The sequence below is a fragment of the Mytilus edulis genome, chromosome 10, assembly GCF_963676685.1.
Source record: "Mytilus edulis chromosome 10, xbMytEdul2.2, whole genome shotgun sequence".
Classification (NCBI taxonomy): Eukaryota; Metazoa; Mollusca; class Bivalvia; order Mytilida; family Mytilidae; genus Mytilus; species Mytilus edulis.
In genome coordinates, this window is record NC_092353.1 from 4,802,207 (window position 1) to 4,823,698 (window position 21,492).

Below are 21,492 nucleotides of genomic sequence, written 5' to 3' on the forward strand. Positions count from 1 at the left end.
CATGTACTTTTTTCAACGAGCAAAGTAGTGGGACCTGATGATTTTTCATTATCTTAATGCATGGGACATACACTTTTTTCAAATGCTTAAGTAGTAAACATTTTATTTTAATTAGCCCAAAAATACACACAAGAAACATTCAAACAGAAACGGAATATATGATAAACAATTTTAGTTTTGACTGGTGTAAATCAGCCCATCTAACAAAATTAAATATTGATCTTACAAAATTCAAGCTTATTAGGTAGTTTGATTTATTGCTGTGAAATGAAAGAATTTATTTTACAATAGGTAAAAATAAAAATTATTATATAAATTCAGATAGGCATCTTTATTTTTTTTATTACCTTTTTCAAATCAACTTGGATTTCATCAAACTATGCAGCTATCTTAGATATATATAAGCTTACTGAATCCCAGGTCAATTTTGTTTTGTTGTATAGCTGTCAAATTCAAGAATTAAATAATATAGGTAAAAAAGCTAGAATTGCATTTCGACAAAATAGAGATAGATACACTTTAATTATTTTAATAACTTTTTCAATCAACTTGGATTTTCATCAAACTATGCAGCTATCTTAGATATATATTAAGCTTACTGAATCCATGTCATTTAGTTTTTTGTTGTATTGCTGTCAAATTTAACAATTAAATTAATATAGGTAAAAAAAGTAGAATTTGCAGTTCGAACAAATAGAGATAGTACACTTTAATTTTTTTAATAACTTTTCAAATCAACTTGGATTATCATCAAACTAAGCAGCTATCTAGATATATATTAAGGTTACTGAATCCCAGGTCATTTTTGTTTTTTGTTGTATTGCTGTCAAATTTAACAATTAAATTGTAAAGTGTACTATCTCTATTTTGGTCGAACTGCAAATTCTAGCTTTTTTGACCTAGATTTATCTAATTCTTAAATTTGACAGCAATACAACAAAAAAACAAAATGACCTAAGATTCAGTAAGCTTAATAATCTCTAAGATAGCTGCATATTTTGATGCAAATCCAAGTTGATTTGAAAAGTTATTAAAAAAGTTAAAGATGCCTAACTTAATTGCAAATCCTAGCTTTTTTTACAAGATTACTTTAATTCTTAAATTTTACAGCATACAACAAAAAACTAAATGACATGGGATTCAGTAAGCTTAATATATGGGCGTTTTTCAATAAAAGCGTTCCTTTCAGACCTAAAAAAAATGGAAAATCAACTAGTCTAAAATTTATTTTCAAGAGTTATTTTGAATACCTCTATTATAGACCTGTTTGTAAACAAAAAGTGCAATCTTAAATACTCTTTAAATTATATTATTTTCATAATTTGTGTACTACGAAACTGCTTCTAAACACACATATTTTTGCAATTTTAAATGTTTCCTATAGACATTCCAGTTTGTTTACTTTATATACTAGAAAAATCTCTTTTTTTTTCTGAATTGGAGAACCATTTTTTATCGATAAAGATTAGACAGTACTTCACATATGAAGGTACAACTCATGTTACGTAGTGGACACTTTGATGCGTTTCGTAGTTGACAAAACCGTTTCGTAGTGGACATCAACCCTATTCTATGTTAATAAAAACATAATAAAAATTACATGAAACTAACTTTGTTATTTGCTTTTGCACGAATATAATTGAAAAAAGAGTAAAAAAAGACTGCATGGTAGTGGTAGTGTCCACTACGAAACGTTTTTCTCCAAACTTGTTTCGTAGGGGACCGTTTCGTAGGGGACGTATTCACATGTTTTATTTTTTTTTCACAACCCCAATATTGCAATAGTAACAAGACTGACTGTATTCATCAAAGCGTTATTTAAAAAGCTGTACACTGATATTTTTTTCATAATTTTAAAACCAGTTACTGAAGGATTTGACCCGTTTCGTAGTGGACATTTACAAAAATACGGTATCACTCTGGTCCATTTGATGTGCTCAATTTTTCTTACAACAGTTTAATTGCCGTTATAAAAGCATCACTTCTTTTGTAAGACCCTAATGTTTATATCTCTTGCAAACAAAAATTACATTGATTTTATAAAACTGTTTATAAGCAAGTTTAATGACTTCGTTTCGTAGTGGACATTGTGTTAGGGACACACCTTCTAAAATAAAAAATCCTATGTTAAAAGCTGTTTATTAAAATATGTTGGCTCTAAACATACTTTTGAATTAATAAAGAACTTATATAAGTAAAATTAATATTTATTTCTACATTTTTTACGATATTTGAGAGTATGAATGTTGAACAGGCGGTCTAGGGACATGCCATTTTGGTTATTTTGGACCATTCAGGGATCAATATGTTATCAATCCCTCTAAAAAATAAACTGTTTCTTTGCTTAAAAATGTTATATCTAATTCAATGTCTGTCTGCACAAAAAATTACTTGCAAAGATCAAACACATTTTTTTTAAAGTGGCTGGGACAAGAAAGTACGTTTTTATTGAAAAACGCCCATATATCTAAGATAGCTGCATAGTTTGATAAAATCCAAGTTGATTTGAAAAAGTTAAAAAAAAAATTAAAGATGCCTATCTGAATTTATATATAAATAATTTTTATTTTTACCTATTGTAAAATCAAATTCTTTCATTTCACAGCAAATAAATCAAACTACCTAATAAGCTTGAATTTTGTAAGATCAATATTTAATTTAGTTAGATGGGCTGATTTACACCAGTTAAAACTAAATTTGAAGGTCAAGACTAGTCGAGAATGTTAAAATGATTGTCAAAAACATTTATATCAACATAAATATTGTTGCTTAATGTTATTTAAGGTACAGATTGTGTTTTTATTCACTCAATATATTCATGATATTCATGGGACACATACTTTTTTAATGAATAGAGGTCATGGGACATAACTTTATTCCTATCACATCAGCATGGGACAATACTTTTTTCCAAGCAGGTTTTGCGATTTGCACCGGTCCCCCCTGCTTGATAAATATTGCACCGTCCCTTAACGCATCAATGTAAATATAATGGAATTTGATGAGACTGTCATCAAAGTGAGAGGGTTAGCGCTATAAAACCAGGTTTAATCCACCATTTTCTACATTTGAAAATGCCTGTATACCAAGTCAGGAATATGACAGTTCTTGTCCATTCGTTTTTGATGCGTTTTGTTATTGTGATTTTGCCATGTGATTATGGACAACTGGAAATCCCCGTAGACAATATGTTATATGTATGAATTAGTATCAAGAGCGATTTTACGATGCAGGTGTCACAACAAAAAATCTTAAAATTGGCATCAATGGTCTTTTGTAAACGTAGCCAGACTTTTACCAAACAAAGCCGTTTTGTAATTGATTCTTTCTCCAGATACATGATAAGCTAGGTTCACACTGCCGATCAGACCAACTCGATCAATCTCGATCAAGACAAAATAAGCGATCGGGAGACGGGTCTGTCTCAATCGACAAAAATGTTCGGGGTGGTCTACCTTGGTCGTCATCGATCTTACTTTCTACCCGAGAGTTTTTTACATGTAAAAAACATTCGAATAAGGATTGAGAAGCCAGTCACTCGAGAAGAGATCGAGAATTCGTCGAGTAGCGATCGAATTGATGGGGAAAGGATCGTGTAGAGATCGAGTTTATTCGGAATACAAATAGTTTCCTGATCAGTACTCGATCATTTCGATCTTTGCTTGACTAATATCCGATCATTTCCCGATCAACGACAACCTTTACGATATGTGGTCAAGATTAACTCGACCAATAACCGATCGCTTCATGATCACTACGACTAATATATTTTTTTCATCCCAGACCAACTCGACCAAATCCCGATCTCTACGCGACCACATTCGATCACTCTTCGATCTCTACTCGGCAATACACGAGTATACATGACTTCTACACGATTCTCTAAAAATATGTGCTGCTCTAATAAACTCTCATAACTTTTGCAAAATTATATTGTCACTATTTATTTTGAATTGTACACAAATTCCTCAATGTACAGTACGCGTCTGTATTTTTGTAAGAAGGTGTAAAATTTTCAAAGAGAGAACACAGATACCAAAGGAACAATCAAACTCAAAGGTCAACCCGACACAGCCATAGCGAAAAACGAAAGCCGACGAAAGACAAACAGAAGTATACATAACACAACATAAAAAACTAAAAACTTAGCAACACGAAACCGAATGAAACCTTGAATGATCTCAGGTGTTTCGGAAGGGAAGTAAATTCTGCATTTTGGACCCAGAGTATTTTTTAGATATGAAAGTAATTCTGCATTAAAATTCATTATTTGACAGCTGATGACTTGTTTGGCCTTCAAAGATAGTTTTTAAGAACACCACTATTATATTTTATTGTTTGGCTGTCCGTATTTTCCGTATATCCAGAAATTTTTGTAGTATAAAAATAAGAAAATGCGGTTATATTGCCAATGAGACAATTCTCCTCAGGACACCAAATGACACAGAAATTAACAACTATAAGTCCCCGTACGGTCTAATGTTTACCCGTTATTTTCATACGCTTTTTGATACAATTTTATAAAAAAGAAATGAGACAAAAGACAAATGATTTTTTTTTTGAATTCGTGATAGATATATGAAAAATGTTTCAGAAAAGGTATCCTCAAGGGGATTTAAATTCTATTTTTGGACAAATTTTGGGAAAATATGTGACATCTTTACCCCCTTTTTACAATATTATTATTAAAAATGGCAGGTTGTTGCCATGGATACATCAAAAAGAAATAACTTTAACCATTCAACTACTGGGTATCAGATCTATGGAAACTTCTGATCACATACATATGCACATATATGACACAGTAAGCTTACTTTGTAAGAAAGCAAGAAAAGGGGATGGTAATGATTATATTTATATATATTGCTATCTAACATCAGTACTAATCCAGTGACAAATCTCATTTTGAAGAAAAAAGCAATAAAAATCCAACAACAAATCAGCGTCCTACTTTACTTTCTAGAAGTTTTTATAACCATTGGGGTCCTCTTAGTTCAGCTCCTGCAAGTCTCTCATACTTTTGATTTTGCCATTTCATTAGGGACTTTCCGTTTTTAATTTTCCTCGGAGTTCAGTATTTTTGTGATTACTTTTTATACTGCTCACACAGTGGTCGCCTTTTCAGGCACTGCATCATAAAAGATTTTTCGGCACCATTTGCTGTCTACTCTTTTGTTTGTTTTCTACGCTCTCTTCAAGCACCGTCACAGCTATTAACTTGTCTATCTGAGCTCTAAGCACCTTGCCAAACAATCCAACTGCTTTATTTCCATGTAGATATTTGAATGCATAATTTTACTCAGACCTTCTGTGAACTACTGAATCTAAACAAATAAACGGGGAACGTGGCCATTGGACGCAGATAATGCCACAGCTTGCATGTAATGTTATAAGGAGTCCTCAAGTGTTGATCCGACAATGACTTTTGGTGATTTTCTCACCTTTTTCGAATGGTGCAAAGATCTCACAACAATGATTAATGATATAAGTTTACTAAAATCTACCAATCAATGTAAAAGGAATATTGTTCACTTCAAAGTTGCTTAAAACTAACAGATGGATAAATGAATGGAAACAGCAAAAGAAAAGACGAGAGAGACAGAGAGAGAGAGCTTTAATTTTTTTCATTTGATAAGGAACTTTACGTTGTGAATTTTCATGCAAAAGAGGGACGAAGGATACCAGAGGGACAGCCAGACTCATAGATTGCAAATGAATTTACAATGCTAAAAAAGAAAAAGACAAACAGACAAATAATAGTACACAAGACACAACATAGAAAACTAAAGACTAAAATAAGGTCGGTATTTTTGATGTTTTACATTTTTTATATTTTGTATCTATATCTAAGTTTTAAGTTCTGTTGACTTTTATTCGCTCAGCTTTTGACCATCGCCTTTTCTTTTCTTTGGTTGAAAAAAATCCGAGGCAGTCTCAAACCATAGTCAAAGACAAATAGATGACAGCGTGACCAAGGCAAAAAATAGGACAGACAAACAATGTTCGAACAATACCTAATTCCGATGGTGATTGCAGTTACTCGTGAAGGGTTTTCAATATTCCACAATATTAATTTTCAGTTATATTTGATAAAACAACTAATAAAGTTTATAGTAATGGGTTGATATTAAAAGCAATTTGCCAGATTAGTTATTGAAAAGCGCATGGTAAAAATAGAATTCCTTCGAAAATTGAACAAAAAAAAACCCATCTTGACAGGTCTTTCGACATCGTAAAAGTAATGTTTACTAAATACGCCTTGTTTTTCTTCTGAAAGTATTTCATTACCCTTTTTTAAATATGGTTAATCATTTTTTTGCCGATATTGACAATATTATCAAGCCATAAAAAGCAAAATGATCCTTATATGCAGATGGTGTTTTTTGGTGGGTAACTACAAAGGCTTCATTAGAAGGCTGCATCCTGATTTATATCATACCTCAGGAATACATTACCTTAGCAAAACGTTTAGGAATTTTTTGTCCTCAATGCTCTTCAACTCAGTCGTACTTTAATTTGGCCTTTTAAACATTTTTGGATTCGAGCGTCACTGATGAGTCTTTTATAGACGAAACGCGCGTCTGACGTATATGTTCCAGATCGTATGAGTATTTGGACCGTATGCGTACGGTCTGGACCGTATGCGTACTTTTTCAAAATATGCATACGGTCGGACCGTACGCGTACGGTCTGACTAATATTCGAAGTTGGTCAGGTTTATTACATACAAATGTATATATAACAAGTATCAAAATAACTTCTATCTCAAATTAACGTCTCAAATTAATATAAAAATTTCAATTATAGTAATTGAAATAAAAACTTAATATTTTAAATTTTAAAAAAATCACGCTTATTTAATCTGTTAATCTCCTGTATTAAGCATGTCAGTAATTCATTAATTTCAGCCAAGTATGCTCATTGAAATTATCGGAAGTAAACATAATGTGGGAGGACAATTGTTGAAGAATATTTAGGAACTTTACAAAATAATGCATATGCAAAGGAACATGCATGAAAAAAACATGCATGAAAATGTAAAAAAAATATGACGTTCCTTGTGGAAGCAAGTGTCACCTTGGGCCAGAGTAACAAAAAAGGATTCACGGATATAAAATCAAACAAATATTCAATTTCAATTGTTCGCTTATTCACTTTATCCATCTTATTGTAATAATAACAATTTGTACAACTAATAATAAGGATTTTGATAAATATTTGTTTGAATTTAACCCATATAATCCCAAAACATGTATTGTCAGTTGGACCGTACGCGTATACTCATACGGTCCGACCGTACGCGCATGGTCGGACCGTACGAGTATACGTATACGGTCCAAATACTCATACGGTCTGGAACATATATATAAAACTTTAATCCTGGTATCTATGATGAGTTTATTTGGTAAGGCAATTCTTTATGTAGTAAATGGTGTGTAATTTATATTGGGATACAGAAGTCAACAAAGTATTTAAATCTCAAAATATAATATACAAAGATATAAAAATTATGGTATGAGTGACAATGAGACAACTCTCTTATCCATGTCACAATTTGTAACTTTTACATTTCACTTTTTAAGAGAGTTGTATTGCAAAACTCTTACCGTTTGATTTGGATTAAATCCTCTGATTGCAGAATGTTTTTGAAATGTGAACCATATATTTGCATAAAAGTAATCTGCGTATTTCAAAATATGTACGACAGCTGCGACACGCTATTGCTGACCTTTACAAAGGAGGAAGATATTTGTTTTCGTTTTAAATATCATAATATTAATTTGGTACTTACCTTGTGTACTGTTGTGAATAAAAGGAAATAGGACATACATCATGAGTTATACAGACATCAACAATTTATAAATTAACTGTTTACAAAACTTTTGAATTTTTGAAATACTAAGGCTTTTCTACCTCAGGAATAGATTACCTTAGCTGTATTTGGCATAACTATTAGGAATTTTGGTCCTCAATGCTCTTCAACTTCGTACTTTATTCAACCTTTTATTTTTTGGAATTCGACCGTCACTGATGAGTCTTTTGTAGTCGAAACGCGCGTTTGGCGTAAATACAAAATTTAATCCTGCAGGTATCTATGATGAGTTTATGTACAACCACTGGGTAGATGCCACTGCTGGTGGAGTTGAAATTCCCCTAAGATATCACCGGGGCCAAGTATGTCTTCTGTGCTGACATGAATTATCATTGATATCGTCATATTTATTTAACTGTTTACAAAACTTTTGATTTTTTTAAATACTAAGGCTTTTCTACCTCAGGAATAGATTACCGTAGCTGTATTTTGCAAAACATTTAGGAATTTGGTCCTCATTCTCTTCAATTTCGTACATTTTTAAGACTTTTTGTTGTTTTTTTTTTTTTGGATTCGAGCGTCACTGATGAGTTTTTTGTAAACGAAACGCGCGTCTGACAAAAAATACAAAATTAAATCATGGCATCTATGATTATTTTATATAAAGACATCAACAAAAAACAATATGTTAATCTCAAAATCGTCGTGCCTAACAAAGCTATGAACAAATTAAAGAGAAAAGAAAACATCTACTATCAACACCAAAGTATCTTAACAGATTAAAGGACATTGTAAGTCAATATTTATATTGAGGAATGAATTGTTAACACTTTTTCCATTTATTTTTTTTACCGTGAATGATTCTGTGTTCTATGAACCCGTAAAAGGAAATATCAAAACTATTTGGCACTGTATTTAAATCTTTCAATTACTAGTAGTTGGGTTCCAACTCCAGATAAAGTACAACTGCCACATACCAGTGATTTGTAAAACAGTGTAGATATGTAAACAGTTATCAAGGGTACCAGGATTATAATTTAGTACGCCAGTCTTCACAAGACTCATCAGTGACGCTCATATCAAAATATTTATAAAACAAGTCTTTTACATTATTGATACTAAATGTAGAAAATTGTATACAGCCTTCTGAAAATGTCGATTCTAAAGATCAAGATAAATGTGATTATTTATTGGATTGCGAAATTACAAGTGAGGAAATATTTAATGTAATAAAAAAGGCTAAAAATGGGAAGGCGCCCGGTCTTGATGAGCTACCAGTAGAAGTGTTGAAAAACCAAACTGCTTTATCATTTTTAGTTCGTTTGTTTAATGTGTGTTACAATACGGGAAAGGTCCCTGTTCTATGGGCCAAAGGTGTAATTGTACCTGTACCGAAATGTTCGTCGTCTGACCCCATAGATCCTCTTTCATATCGTGGAATAACTTTAGCTCCAGCTACTTACAAGTTGTACTGTGGTGTTCTTGACTGTCGGTTGCGGGAAAAGTTTGATGCATCGGATAATATCCATGATGAGCAGAATGGTTTCCGAAAAGATCGTAACACCATTGATCACCTTTTGTCTATAACTAGTATAATAGAGTCTAGAAAACTACGTAAACAGTCTACATATGCTGCTTTTATTTATTTTAGAACGTTTAGTTGTCGTGCTACTTTTTTGCAAAAATTTGAGATGTGAGTGTTGAAATCCAGTTTTAAGTCTATTGTTACACCGAGAAGTTTCACTTCGTCGTCACATTTTATGTTGAATCCATTTAGATTGAAAATAATATTTTGAGTGTGTGTTTTTTTACCTATGGAAATTGCCTGGAATTTTTCAGGGTTTGCCTGCATTTTGTTGAAAGAGAACCATGAGATAAGGGAATTACTATCTTCCTCTAAGGGTTTAATTACTGATTCCAAAGTAGTACCTGTTTTTGAGAGGGTGTTATCATCAGCATAGTTGTATAAATCACAGTGTTTGACAAAAAGAAAAATATCATTTATGAAAACATTAAATAATGCAGGGCCTAGTATAGATCCCTGAGGAACACCTTTATACATGTATATATCTTGCATTTGACTGATACTCTGGCCTATTTTTGCACACTGTTTTCTTGCAGTCAGATAGCTTTTGAGTAATTCCAGAGCAGATGGACTAAGGCCAATTTCAAAAGAAGCAAATCATGTGGGAGACAGCCAAAGGCTTTACTTAGGTCCATTAATATAGCCGCTAAATATTTATTGTTATCCAGTGCCTTTTTCCAATCTTCCAAAATTTTGAGTAATGTTGACTGGCAGTCATAACCAGCTCGAAAAGCCGCAAGAAAATGGTCGAAAGTATCATCAAAGTATTTAGTTGATTTTCTATGGCTGTTTCAAAAATTTTAGATATAGCAGGTAAAACACTAACTGGTCTATAATTACCCTTTTCAAGAACACTGTTGTTTTTTTTTGTGAACAGGTGCCACTTGGGCAATTTTTAATGAGTCTGGAAAAATGGAAGTGGATAACGAAAAATTTACAAGCTGTGTGATAGGTTTAATCAATACAGGTTTAACAGCGTGTAAAATTTTTGGTAATATACCATCTATACCAGTAGCCTTTTTAACATTTATTTAACCAATTCTTTTAGAAACAAATTCCTCATTTATAGGCTGAAAAATAAGTTTATTTGATGTTGACCTGTTTGAGTATTTATTACTTATAGCTTCTATACTTGGGTGTTTGTTATTCACCTGTATGTTGTTATCACCAATGTTTTTTGCAACATTAACAAAAAAGTCATTAAAAATTTCAGATATTTCTTGTTGGTTCGTGATGATTTTATTGTTTTCCTGCAGTATGGTTTCTTTTTGGCTGGTGCATCCTTTGTTTGTAAGGAATGGCTTTACTGTTGGCCAGAAATCTTTCGACTTAGGACCACCTGTGCAACGTTCTATGAAGTATCTATTTATGGATTGTTTTTTAAGTTTAGTGACAAAATTTCTTTGTGTTTTGTATGCATCCCATGTCTTGCTGTTATTCATTTTTTAAATTTGTTGTACAGCATTTTCTTTTTATAAATTGCAGATTTTAACTGTTTGTTCATGTATGGTATCTGTTTAGATAGTATTTTTCTTTCTTTAAAGGGTGCATGTTTATTTGCTGTTTCAATAAACTTCTCATTGAAGTTTTCATACTCAGTATTTATGTTTTTATGTGGGTCAACATCCCAATTCAACTCATTCAAATCAGATAAATCAAAGAGCTGAAAGCTCTGAGGAAAAATGACGCCACTGTCTCTAATATTGGGATATTTTTTATGCAAGTCTTGATTTTCACATACCGTAATTAGTTTAACAATGCAACATGTCTCGTAAGCATATAATTGATATTCGTATATGTGTGTGTGTGAAGTGAAGATGACAACTGGCTGTTTTTTTTAAGACAAATGAATAGGTCAAGACTACCTGAATTGTAAAAATAAAAACCGTAGGAAGGCTTGTATATTTCTCACTGGTACATAGTCCCAACCCCCTTCTCCAACAACACTTTAGTTAAATAATCTTTTTGTTACTGTTATCAAAGGTCTAATGACAGTCGGAAAGCTGACCCCGGTTTGACCCCATTTCTTAAAGCAACAATGGACGTCATGTGATTACCATATATGGGCATTTTTTTACTAAAAAAAGTGAAGCTCGTTTTTTGAAATTTGTAGTTTTTTGCATGAATTAAAACTAATTTCCTTTTTAGTGAACATTCTTGAGTATATAAGAAATATATTACTCAACTCAATTATGGATTAAAGTCATTTTTCTCTCTCAAAATGTGTCTTCAAAGTCAAGGTGTTGACGAAAAAAATTGGTCACAGAAAATTAAAATCGTAATTTTCTTTCTTAACTTCTCGGGAAGCTATGCTGAATTTAAATTATGTTATGTAACATAACTTGGACTATGATGTGTTAAATTTGTGCCAGTTGATATGCTAAGATACGCAAATGTGCCAGTTAGATGTGTCGATATTTCTGACGAAGCGGGGCCGACGGTAATTCACGAGTTACGTCCCTTTGTTTGACACTATCATTAACAAACTAATGTTATATCAAGCAATATGCTGTTATTTACATGTGGATATTATTAAAAATTATCTTATTAAATATATTTTGATACTGTAAACATGTGCCAAAAAATAGAGAAACACATTTTATCACTTTTCAGAACTCAGTCCCTGTGAAATAGGCCCTATGTTGTCTCATTGATTTCATGCAAGTAATAGTTCTAATGAATGGACTCAAATTATAAAAATAACACACTAAACCAATAAATAAATGGTGCTGGTGATGACCTTGAAAATAAATAAGAACACAATAGATTTAATGGCAGCTGAGGGTAAAACAAACATTTTTTTTTCTCAGGGTCAAAAACAAATTTTTTATCCAAAAATTGGAAACAAACTTTTTTTCTTCAAAACAATCAAAAGCCACCACCCCCTACCCCCTACAGAAAATCAAATAGTTGTTGGCTGCCTAAGTTGAAATTTAGGACAATACTTTCTCATTTACTTTTGCAGGATTCCTTTATCACAAAAAAAAAGTATTATTTTAAACAACGAATGTGTTTTATGTCAGTGCATCTAAAGCAGTTAAGGTTGTGCAAAGACAGTATAAGAATTCCTTACCTTGGTTCAGTTAAGTCATACATTTCACTGACTTAAAGAGAATAATTATTTAATCCAGTCAAATATTCACAGCTGATCTCGCCATTACTTTTTCAAACAAACATACTAAATGTGTGTACATTGACTGTGTTCAGATGCCAGGTGACATCGATGTGTAAGACCGAAAAACTACAATGTCAAAAAATGTCTTTCTTTAGGAATTTAGTTCAAACGGGGTTTCCCAAGGGGTAATAGAACGTTATACTTTATGATTTTTTTTAAATTTTGAGATACGTATTATTAATTGTTTGTATAGTACAAAGTCATATAGTCTTTGTTAATCTGTGAAAAATCACGGGGGGGGGGGGGGGGGGGGGGGGGGGTAACTTCGATATTTTCTTGGTAGGGGTGTGCCATTTTTGCCTCAAAAAACGTACCCATTTTAATATAACATTCACTAAATTCAGTACCTATAGTTATATAAATATTTAAGAAAGAATGACCTATACTTATATACAATATTTAAAATATGATCCATGCTTATATAAGCACTAACTCACCGGGGTTCATTTGGGAACTTATTTGAAAGCACTTTGTTTGAAAGGTGAACTTTCAAATGAATTGATTTAATTTAATATAATAAATGACCATTAATAATGTATGATTCTCAATAGCATATTTATATATGATATGTAGATCATACCCCGAATCAATTTATAGTTATCAAACGTAAATGCATTTTAATATAGGATGTCATTAAAAAGGAGGGTCATTTTTATATAAAATCTCGCAAAATTATGACCCATATTTTTGGCACATCCCCGTATACCCAATAATAGGAAGTTGACCCCCCGTGTGAAAAATAGAAGAAAATAATTTTAAACGACGATCAACGGCATTACGGGATCGTTAAAACACGGCCAATTTGACATGTTTGAGATTTTTGTTTCCTTTTGATAATAAAATCCATGCTCAACAAATCGAAATAAATCTATTTCAGACCCTAATGGCAAGTAGGAAACTGAAAAAAAGATAAACTTCCAAATTGGCGCCAAAAAAAAATCCGCGAAATTAACGCAATTTCAGAATGGCGGGTTTTGATATCAGTCCCATTGTTGTCTTAAGAAAGTAGCAACAACGGTCGTTTCTAAGGGCTTGCTTTCCGACTGATGAAACTCAGGTAATTTCTAAGAATTCTAGTCAAACCGGCACCTGGTTAAATTGGAACTGGACAAATCGGCACCCGGTATAGTCAAATCGGCACCTGGTTAAATCGACACCTGATATAGTCAATTCGTCACCCGTGTTAAATATATATATTTTAACAGTATTTTAAGCAAATAGAGTAAAAATAAGAAAGGGGTTGCCAGAATTTTTTTCAGTATTTAAGCATAAAGAGTTAAATACCTAAGGAAGGGATTGTCCAAAAATATGAACTTTCACATTTTTGGGGGTTCATGTACATTTTGTATATATTTATTTTTCTCAACCAAATGTGTATTTTTAATCATATATATGTTCCAGACCATATGAGTATTTGGACTGTACGCGTACGGTCCAGACCGTATACATGTACATATACTCGTTAGGTCAGACCATACGCGTACGGTCCGGAACGAGCTGACCATACATGTTATTTGATCATATGGGTAATATATTAAATTGAAACAAGCATTTATCACAATCTTTATTTTACTAGTGATTTTAAGTTTTACAAATAGTTATTGATAATTTATTACAATTAGATTAAAAAAAAACAAAAAAACAATTGAAATTAAGTATATAAATTTGCTTAATTGTATATCTGAATCCTATGTTGGTACTATCGCCAAAGATGACACAATTCAAGTAACGTAATATTTTTTACATTTTCATGTATGCAGTTCATGCATGTTCTTTGCATTTGCATTGTGTGGTAAAGTGGCTTAATATTCCAAAACAATTGACCTCCCACATGATATTTACTTCCGACACCTTCAATTTCAGTGATCATAATTCAATTAATGTATTACTGATCGACATGATAGATACAAGAGATTAACATATTTAATTAGCTTGAATTTAAAAAAAAGTTAAAATATAAAGTTTTTGTTTCAATTACATTTGAACTTTTTTACATTAATTTGATAGTTAAGTTATGTTGATCTGCTATATGCATTTGTATCTAATAAACCTGACCATCTTTTTTAATATTAGTCAGACCGTACGTGCACGGTCCGACCGTATGAGTATTTTGAAAAAGTATGCATACGGTCCAGACCGTACGTGTACTGTCCAAATACTCATACGGTCTGGAACATATATGAGGTATTCGATATTTTTTTATGCATTTTTTTAACCAGTTGAGCATTTTACAGGATTGTTGGTTTAATGCTGTTTAAACTTTCCTGAAAAAAAACCTTTAAATTTGCTAATTTTTTGGCATGAAAGTTTGATTTATTGAAAAGGACTCATAGTTTTCCATTTAATTTTTCTAATTGTCTCATTGTTAAAACAACAGCTTTGGTAAGGGCTTCGTTGTTTACTTTTATACACACAGTAACACAACAACATATTAACTATGTACTTGGTAAAAGTTATCAATTTATTGATTAGAAAATATAATAACAAATATTATTGGATGCCGAATTGACTTCAAATAGGTGCCGATTTGACTAGATGCCGATTTATTCAGGTGCCGACTTGACTTGTACATTTCAAATCCTCTGTGATCGTTTGCGGTACTTTCTTGAGAAAACCTGTTTTCCATTATCAAACAGAAGTAGAAACTGCTTGAAAATGATTCTAGAACGCTTCATGATTGTTAAAATAAGTTAAATTCACTTAAAAAACAAATTTCAAACTTGCGACGTTTAAACAGGAAGTTTAAAAAGCACGTGTAAAAGAAGAAATTAACCGGTGAGAGTCGAAATCCGTACATGACAGATATCACTATAATACAGTCTTCAATATACCTATCACATTAATGTTTAAAGGGTCTTAAGCTTATACAAACCATATATGTCGGTATGAAACACCAAAACGGAATGAACAATAACCGATTACGTTTTGTAGTTTACAAATTCTAAGCTGGTTTACGGTTGTCTTTTTTACTATATGGTAGAATCGTTTCAATCTAGCAGATACCAGTTTATTTCAATCCATTGAAAAGAAGCGAGAAATTTGTAATGAAAGGTTTAGTTTTTATATTTATCAGTTTTAATTTGATATTAAATCGAAATAACTTATTACTATGGATGAGTTAAAATTGTTAGTTTGAAAAATGATGAGAGCGCCCTCTACAATATCAATAACAAAGATGGCGGAACGTAAACAAACCACCTCGCCGCGAAATTGAACTTGTTCTCTTATTTCTTGCTTATCGTACTCAATAGTCCGCACCACCTCTGGAAGGTCCAATTTTGGAGAATAAAACCGCGGACTATACAATAAAATTGAGAATGGAAATGGGGAATGTGTCAAAGAGACAACAACCCGACCAAATAAAAAAACAACAGCAGAGGGTCACCAACAGGTCTTCAATGTAGCGAGAAATTCCCGCACCCGGAGGCGTCCTTCAGCTGGCCCCTAAACAAATATATACTAGTCCAGTGATAATGAACGCCATACTAATTTCCAAATTGTACACAAGAAACTAAAATTTAAATAATACAAGACTAACAAAGGCCAGAGGCTCCTGACTTGGGACAGGCGCAAAAATGCGGCGGGGTTAAACATGTTTGTGAGATCTCAACCCTCCCCCTATATCTCTAACCAATGTAGAAAAGTAAACGCATAACAATACGCACATTAAAATTCAGTTCAAGAGAAGTCCGAGTCTGATGTCAGAAGATGTAACCAAAGAAAATAAACAAAATGACAATAATACATTAATAACAACAGACTACTAGCAGTTAACTGACATGCCAGCTCCAGACTTCAATTAAACTGACTGAAAGATTATGATTTCATCATATGAACATCAGGCACAATCCTTCCCGTAAGGGGTTTAGTATCATACCATCATAACATATATGAGAAGAACATAACCCGTGTCATGCCAATAACTGATTTTAGAATAAATGTGTTTAGTTCCGATGCAAAGACCTTATCAGTGACTCAATATTAACGCCAAAATATGCAATCTTTAATGACTTGACAACAGTATCGTAATTATATCCCTTCTTAATAAGTCTATTCAAAGGTTTTGTAAGTTTCTGAGGTGAATACTGACACCTTTGTGCTTTATAAAGAATATTTCCATAAAAAATTGGATGTGAAATACCTGAACGTATTAGAAGTCTGCATGTTGAGCTATATTTACGAATGATGTCTTTATACCGATGATAAAATTTAGTAAATGTTTTGACTAGTTTGTGATATCGAAAACCCTGGTGTAATAATTTTTCAGTAATACATAAATTTCTCTCGTTAAAATCTAAAACATTGTTACATACACGAGCGAATCGTACAAGTTGAGATATATAAACACCGTAAGATGGTGACAAGGGAACGTCACCATCTAAAAACGGATAATTAACGATAGGAAATGAAAAATCATCCCTTTTATCATAAATTTTAGTATTCAGCTTTCCATTAGTGATATAGATATCAAGATCGAGAAAAGGGCAGTGGCCATTGTTAGTATTAGCTTTATTTAAAGTAAGTTCAACAGGATAAATTTCATTAATATACATACTGAAGTCGTCATTATTGAGAGCCAAAATATCATCCAAATATCTAAAAGTATTATTAAATTTGTTTATCAGATGTTGTTTCGATGGGTCTTTGCTTATTTTTGTTATAAATTGTAACTCATAACAATACAAAAACAGGTCCGCAATAAGTGGTGCACAGTTAGTCCCCATTGGAATTCCGATAATCTGACGATATACGGAATCCCCAAAGCGAACAAAAATGTTATCTAGTAAAAATTCAAGGGCATATATAGTATCAAAGCATGTCCAATTAACATAGTTTTTTTGTTTATTGCTACTAAAAAATGACCTAAAAGAGTTTGAACATATATATTCACATTCTGATTTTTTGAATGCCCATTTAATTAGGTGTGTGAATTTTTTCTTAATGAGAATGTGAGGCAATGTGGTATACAGGGTAGAAAAATCAAAACTTTGAACAGATTCAAAATCACCAATATAAGCATGCAATTTATCAAGTACTTCCAACGAGTTCTTGACACTCCAAAAGTAATTTATTCCACTATTTTCGAAGGCCTTATTTGAACAATTTATTATCAGGTTTTTAATTGTACCAAGTGTGCTGGTAAGAAGAATAGACAATTTAGTAGTTGAACAATGGCTTGAAGACGAAATAAATCTATATTTGTAAGGGGTTTTGTGTAGCTTCGGAAGCCAATACATAGTTGGGACTTTCATTGTATTTGGCTCTGCTTGTAAAGCGGTGGCTAAAAATTTATGTTTGTTACAGATTTCGTTTTCTGAAAATGGAGTCAGTTGGAATGTTGGTGAATTGGTGATTTCCTTTTTCAGAACCTCAATGCAAAATTTACGTCAAACAATTATAATATTATTAGCAGCTTTATCGGCCGGGACAAAAACAAATTCCTTGGCTAGTTCTTTAAGTTTATGTTTGATAAAGAAAGGCAACAGTAGTATACCGCTGTTCAAAACTCATAAATCCATGGACAAAAAACAAAATCGGGATAACAAACTAAAACCGAGGGAAACGCATTAAATATAAAACGAGAAATAGGTTTATTGTGGTTATTGTTTATAGTAAAATGTTCTTTAAAATGTTGAATACGTATATCAACTATCTTCATTACTGAATTTAAAAAAGAGTCCAAAGATTTTTTGTCAGCTTTTTCCCGTTTTATCCATTTCATACAGTAAGTATGGAGTGAGTCGTGGATGATATTACGACACTCATTCCAATTAATAATTGACGGGGGACGATATTTAGGTCCTTTACTGAGGAATGATTTTAACTCTCGGTCTTGAACGATGTTAAGATCTCCTGTTATAACATGGGAAATGGGTCCATAAATATATTCGGAATTACTGCAATTACATGAAGTAGGTGTATTTTCACTGATATTAACATCTTTACACAATTGACTATAATTAAAGACAAATTTCCGGGTAGATTTCTTGTTAATATAACAAATAAGAGGTAGCTCAGTATTGTCAAAATATCCAGGAATTTGTTCTTTAACAGAATGGTCGTTAAATATACCGGCAATATTTACAAAATCAAAGCCTTTATTGACATACTTAATTTTAATAAAATGTTTTTTATGATCTTCAGGGCGATCAATTTTGGGAAATAATTTAGAATAACAATATGCCATAATAATTTGAACAATTTCATACTTAGGACTGCTATATGAAATTGTGTTGCAGTCCTCCAAAATTTTATTTAACTTATTAACCGGTACACGGCCGACACTCGGCTAACCGAGAGATTGGTCGGTTAATCTATATTGAGTATGTGGCTATATCGGCGGTTGGTCTGTTAATCGGGTTGGCTAAAGTCTGTTAATCAGGTGTTTTCGAGAAAATCATTGAAAGTTCAGCATGTTTCATTGTATAGCTTTTTAGATATATTTTTATCATAAAAGTTAGTCATGTCTAACAAAACAATTCAATGTACTGAATCCAGTGGTGTAATTATTTTTTTTCTAGCTTCGATGTACGATCTATAAAATGAAAAGGCGGGTTACTCATCAATAAATTTATACACATTTTACACACACAAAATGTACACAAATGACACGTTGGTTGAATTTACTTGCATGCAATATTTTGAATATCGACAAAAGACAGGCATTATGTTTGTCAACCATATTGATATCATTGTGTGAAAAATCTACACGAAAATCTGTATTTTGGTGACATTAATCAATCTTTATTTAAAACCTGGTCTGTTAATGGGTCGGATATATAAAACCCGGTCTGTTAATTGGTCTGTTAAGAGTTATGAATGGCAACATAAGTATAATTTTATTGCTATATGGGGTGACTGTTATCGGATCAAATGGGTAGGCTCAAGGCGAGCAGCTAAAATATACGATAACAACACATGAATAATGAAACATAAAATATACGGAATTCTAATATGACGTGTTTCTTTCGCCTTGTGAACAAACACATGCACTAAATCCAATAAAAATTGTTTGCACATGCGTATATTGACTTGTTCAGAATAATGAATTGTATCAAATTATCATTCTTTAGACCTCACTATCGTTCGGGCAAAAATAATCACGAATATAATGCCTACCAATGTTAAAACTACAATAAAGTATTATAGCTTGCATCAATTATTTCTTAAACAACACGTGAACAATGACCAATTTAGACAATGGAAATTGAAAATTGATAAAAATGGTTTCAAAAAGTTTAATATTAAAGTAATGTTAATTTCATCCAAGAATTGTCGCATACTAGTATATCATGTGGATTATGTTTACTGTTTAATTGCCATGAATGACGCCAATTTGTCATCTACATTGGTAACCGGTATATAAATCAGAGATACGCGTCGTAATGTACAATGTAACTAAACATCAGTAAGTAAAATATATTGGGATGCTAAAGTATAAAGAATAGAGAAAGATTAATAAGTAAGATAAATAAAATGTAGAGAAAAATGACATAACAATTTAAAGAATACAGAAATAAACAATACCCCTAATCCGGACCCTACACGAGAATCTGGATGGAGACGCAGAATATAGAATAATAGATAAGGACAGAAGAGAGTGATGCATTGTTCAAAAAGAGAGAAAAAATAATAATTGTTTAAGAATACAGACATAAAACGGCCCTGTGCGATGTACTCATATTGGTGACAAATGCTAGAAGTTTACATACGGACAACTGCAGTTCTCCTCTGCACTAATGTAGAAAGGAACTAAACGGAACAAAATGAATGAAAACTCAAGATAACCAAAAGTAACTGCATTCTCCCCTTTCCATTTATTTCTTTAGAATGATTTGTAAACAACATATGATTAAGTAATAGAAGAAAAGAACCAATTGGATAATGCTGACGAATAAGGGTTTAACGTCCAGTGACAAATATCAAGTGCATATGAGAGCGACAAAAGGTTATATATACCCTGTGTTGTAACAGAGGGACACTTTCAGTCGGATTTGAGAACAAGCTACTTTGAACAGACACAAAAATTAAGGCTGATTGAAAACGTTAATAATAAACTCTTGCATATTCAAGCGGCCAATCCATATCATGCTATATTGAAGTGACACACCTTTCAATTAAATGAAAAGAAAGTAAAAATAAAAATACTGTTACTAGAAGGATACTGTATTGTCATTTTTTTTCTCTGAAGAACATCTCATTCTTAACTTTTTCAATGGGAAAATATAAAGGTAGCAAAACTATATTTTGTCGCGGCTAAATAACTCTTAACTGACACAATTTCAATTGTCCAACCCATTAACAGACCTTATTCCCATAATTTTCACTAAAACGTGGTATTATTCACGTTATATTACAATTATGAAATATTTTATCATTTCAATTTGTTTTTTAGAACCAAAGTACTATTTTTTGTACTTTAAATGATATCTAAAATTGTTTGTTTCGCCTTTTATTAAAAAAATTGCTATGCGTATAAGCATAAATACTACATACTTGCGCGACGCCTTTTAGTTTTACTGAAAACTGCGCAGACTATGAAATATTTTTACAGGTTGAAAATGTTCTACGATAAATATCATTTTGTCAGACACTTTTCTTTTTTTGATTTGGTTCTTATAATATGCCAAAAATCTGTATATTTGATTGAGTTTAACATTAAATTGTGCGTTTTACTCTTAACAGACGTATAACCAACCCGATTAACAGACCAATCGCCCATATAGCCGCATACTCAATATAGATTAACCGACCAATCTCTCGGTTAGCCGAGTGTCGGCCGTGCGGTAACGAACAGAGTTTTGTTAACAGATAATGTCTGCCGTTGTTTTTTGAAATAGAAATTAGGTCCGAAATATTGGTATGATTGGCCCGAAATTTTCTTTGATTGCGATTTGTTCTACGACCGTGAGAACGTTT

General features: G+C 32.2%; 1 protein-coding gene across 1 annotated transcript in view; it reads right to left on the reverse strand.

Moving 5' to 3' along the window:
* LOC139493189 (perlucin-like protein) overlaps window positions 1-7,650 on the reverse strand; it is a 16,333-nt gene extending 8,683 nt beyond the window's left edge. Inside the window, exon 1 of the mRNA XM_071281381.1 lies at window positions 7,608-7,650. The gene's annotated coding sequence lies outside the window, so the exon portion shown is untranslated. The remainder of the gene's footprint in view (window positions 1-7,607) is intronic.
* Between the last annotated feature and the right edge of the window lie 13,842 nt (window positions 7,651-21,492).